The sequence below is a fragment of the Daucus carota genome, chromosome 3 (assembly GCF_001625215.2).
Source record: "Daucus carota subsp. sativus chromosome 3, DH1 v3.0, whole genome shotgun sequence".
NCBI lineage: Eukaryota > Viridiplantae > Streptophyta > Magnoliopsida > Apiales > Apiaceae > Daucus > Daucus carota.
Window position 1 is genome coordinate 22,167,132 of NC_030383.2, and position 4,652 is coordinate 22,171,783.

At 31.2% G+C, this 4,652-nt stretch overlaps 1 long non-coding RNA gene across 1 annotated transcript; it reads right to left on the reverse strand.

The window, feature by feature from the left end:
• Nucleotides 1–843: 843 nt before the first annotated feature.
• On the reverse strand, nt 844–2,278 carry LOC135151078 (uncharacterized). The gene is made up of 3 exons (XR_010289547.1): nt 2,163–2,278; nt 1,925–2,085; nt 844–1,353 (listed from the first exon to the last, which is right to left on the reverse strand). It is a non-coding gene; the product is annotated as an uncharacterized LOC135151078 (long non-coding RNA).
• Nucleotides 2,279–4,652: the final 2,374 nt, after the last annotated feature.

A 4,652-nucleotide genomic window follows, 5' to 3' on the forward strand; every position in this document is an offset into this window, starting at 1 on the left:
CCTGCTAAATCTGGTTTAGTCATGTTGGTTTGGTGATTCACTTTATAACTAATAGTCTGCTACATTAGTTAAAAAAAAGGAAATAAAACTAATATCAATAACATATAGAAATTAAAACTACCATTAATAACATAAATTAATATTCAAAAATACTTATAAATAAATATATAACCTATAAAGACAAACGAAATTCATATAAAAATTTATATAAATAAACGTGAATGTTTTCTACTCCAAAACAAAACCTTATCAGATATTAATAATAGAAAATATATAAAAAATATTGCAAAAGCTCAATTTTAAAGCGAATATAACCAGTTTGTTAATATAATTAAATAAAATTTCAATTCATTAATACTAAAAATACTAATAAAATGATGTTAAAATTTAAATTATATATAACAAATTTAAAATTATATAGCCGCCCGTGCTTTGCACGGGTTTAAGGCTAGTATAAGTAATAGCCTGCTCAGCATTAGGATCTGTCAATACATTGTCAGACAAAACACAAGGAAATCCTCACGTATATGAAGATGAACACTGACAGGTACCAAATGTTAACCTGAGTTGCATATGTCCACAGGAACCGGCTTTTATCAGAATTTAGCCGTAGAAATAGAAATAAAGTTAAAATCTAAGCATCTTTTGGTTGGAGATAGAAATAGGATGCATCAAGATCTTGAAAACATTTAGTATGCAGTAATGCATCAGGAGTCGAGAGTATTGGTTGTCTTCGATTCAAGGGAAGGAGAAAATCAATGTTTAAATATTTTCTTGCGCCTAGTCTTAGAATCATGACTAATGAAGGACAGTTATTATCTTATTAGGTGATAGGTTGTTAAGTTGACTCTCCTCTAACTTCCAGTACATGAGACTGGATATTCTAGTCCACCCGAACATTTTCTTAAATCCAATCTACCACTCCGGCAAGACTAATTGGTGTGTAGTTGTTTCTGGTTTTTTTCAGGTGTATCTTTAAGATTCTTTCAGTTGCGCTAGAATTTTACAGGGTGCTGCTTTTAAGCATCCTTATGCGGAGAACAGAAGTAAAAGGAGTATGCAAGTATAGATACTCCGGTAATAGATAGTGGTAAGTAATATTAATTAGTTCACAAATATGAGAAGCAATATTACAGTTATTTATTATGCTCCAAATAAAAGCATTAAATCAATACATTATGCCTTTTATAAATAGATCATAGCTTATACTATTCCCTTGTAAACCGGAGACATTACATATTCAAGCCATCATAAATACTAGTGCAGCCATAGAAAAGATGGCTAGTTTGCTCAAGTAGAACCTTTTAGCACTTGAAGGCTCTGTCCAGACATGTCCTGCAAAACCTGCATTATCTGAGGGTAACCGAAAGCAGGATTGCATGGGACCAATACGATATTATATCAAGTCCATAAAACAAATAAAGCTTGAAGGAAGGAAGCTTAGTGATATAGTCTAATTTGAAAGCATATTAGAAATGACTGATTTATACAAGACTAAAAGACGGTAGTAAAGTATAAACCTCCCTCCTAACAAATCATGAGTATACAAATACAAGATCAGAAAAATACTAATAGATCAAATTTTTGTCCGTGGTTCCGTCATTATAATGTACACAATTGGGAAGCAATCTCATTCTACTGTAATGGCTGAAGCTGCATTTTTTAGTGGTGCCCATGTCAATTTAGGCACCAGGTCAGTTCAAGCCGAATGGATTAAATAAAAGGACCATAATAAACTGAAGTGCTATATTCAAAAAAAAAAAATTAGATCAAACAGTAAGCGAAAATACATATTCACAAAAGAACAGGGTCATATAATCACAAAATTAAAGCAACATAAATAGAAAAGAACAGGGTCATATATTGTATACAATAATCATCTAAAACATAAATCTAGGCGGTTTCAGATTTAATGTATACATACCAGAAATTTAAGAAACCGCTGTTTTTATGAACCCTAGTTTTGCAGCAAACCCAACAAATTAATACAACCCAACAACTGAATAATCCCCCAGGGATGTCTCAATCCATTATTTGAGCAGTGAATTGATGTAGAACCAATGAATATTAGTATTTGCAGCAGACCTGGAGAAATCAAGATGAGATATTGAGAGATTGATATTGAATCGAGAGATGAGGAGCAATAGAGAGATTGAGCAGACCAAAAAACCAATGAATCGAGAGATTTCGTCGAGAGATTTGAGCAATCGAAAGATTTGCAGCAAATTGATTTTCGTCAGGAGTGTTTTGAGTGTATTGATTTGTATTGAGTGAATCGGGATTGAGTGAATCGGGAGGCTTTGACAAGTGAACCCAGCAGAGAGAGAGAGTTATGATTTTAGATACAATTATAATTATTAATAATATTATTTATTATTTATTATTTATTTGTTAGCCTGTAGTGTCGGTGTTCGGTGACCCGTAGTAAAAAAACATAACATATAGCGTCGGCGTTTCATGGACCGACGCAGAAAACGTCTTTTAAGCATCGGTTCAGTTTTGACTGACGCTAAAAGTACACTTTAGGTGTCGGTTATTTAAAAAACCGACGCCATAAGTCAAAGAAATTGAGTTTATGCGTCGGTTAAAGATAGAACCGACGCTAGAAATGCTTTTAAGTGACGGTTTTCAGTATAACCGACGCAAAAGGGCCGTTGCATAAAGCATTTTCTGTACTACAATCGCTTCCGGACCTAACATGACTTCTTGCTAATACTCCCCCTCAATCTAGATTCTTGTATTATGAATGCTATTTATGTTGTAATATATTTTTTTCTACATGTGTAAATGTGCAAGCTCTCCTTTTTCACATTTTTTTTAAAAAAAATTGCACAATGCAGTATTAAAAGTTATGATATATTCTGAATTTTGACCACTACTATTATATGACTCGCAAGTAATAATATAAGCATACTATCAGATCTTAAATATGAATACATATTTTGTAATATGAATTATAGATTAGTAATAGCCTCGTGTATTTTCCAAAAAAGTTTAATAAATAAAAAGAATGGAAACAGGCCATGCAAAGTCATGAGATTCCATGCATCAGATTAACTAAACGCACATGCAAATATATGAATACGTGTATGTGCTGAGTATAAAGAGTGATAGTAATAAATCAGGTTGGGTAGGATATAAAACTTTTCACACCCAAGGCTTGTATTTGGGCTAGCTGCAAAAGTGTAAATACTCTATCCACACATTAGTGCACACAATTTTCATGGACAAAGAGATATTTTTTACCGTATGAGTCTCTTACTTCATATGATTAATGTTGATCAATAGGAAGAAATCACACTCCTTTTTTTTTTCTTTAACTATCGTGCTGATAACGTGATATAAACAAATATTTATTTAGAGAGAATGACAGATTACTTTATTTGTATTCGCAAACTCAACCAAGTACATAGGTTGCTTATATAACATGTACAAGTGTAGGTTACAAAGAATTAAAAGAGGTGTTAAAAGCTTGTTAACATAAATATGAGTTAAATTAAGAGTCAGCCAATTAATTACATAACAAATAATATATCATATTCCATATTTTTTAATATGTGTAATTCTTATACAATGAACTATGAAAATGAAAAGATAGGAGTAATTGTTACTGGGGGATCGGACTCTTGGTTAGTACAAGTATCAGAGCATGATGATCAAAATATAATAAAATACTAATGTTTAACCCAAATACTTCACGGTCATGTTCAAGGAAGGATCATTAGAGAGAGAACTCGTAGAACTCTTATCTTATTTCTAATATTACTTAGGTTTCTGCGACAGAACTTAAGTATTAGTTAGGATTCTGTAGCAGAACTTCACATGCAAAAAATGTCAATATCTATGTATTATATTTTAAAATTATTCTTGAACACACACAACGATATAAAAAACATGAAAATAACATGTACTTAGATTTAGATCCTAAAAATCTATTTAATATATAGTGCTCTGCAGCTGAACATTAGTGGTTCTATGGTCCTCTATTAAGGAGTGGTTCTCTCTTGAGCGCGACCCTATATTTATATTATAATAATTTAAGTATTTCAATTAAAATATGTTTTCAAATATTCAATAGACATGTTAAAGTTAATATATCTTTATCAGGCAAGTTAAAATAAGTTTCTAAAAATTGAGTTTGTCAAAATACTTATAAATATATACAAAGAGGATTTTTTTACCATAATGTCTAAAAAGTGATTTAGTTATAATCTAGAATATTGGTTAAAATATGTTATAAAATAGAAAGACTCGTAAATTCGTTAAGATACTGATTGACTAGTCAAAATTTTAATATATCGAATTTAGTAATATAGCAGGGATGATATCATATTATTGTATAATATAGTTTGTGTAATACACCAGTTTTAAATCGGGAACAATAGATACATTAGTTCAAGATATAAGTATAAGTACTAACTAGCATAATACCTCGTGCAAAGCACGGGTCATATTCTACCGATTCCGTGTTGGTTGTCATTCATAATATTATCGCTATATTTTGGAAGTTTTAAATCAATATTGTTACATCCCAAAATATAATAGAGATGGGTTGAATATGATACTAACTAGAATTCCAAATTCTTTCGAATTCAGCCTTTCATAGACGTTACTCTAGCATGCAAGAAGCGCATCATATATTCCTACGTGCT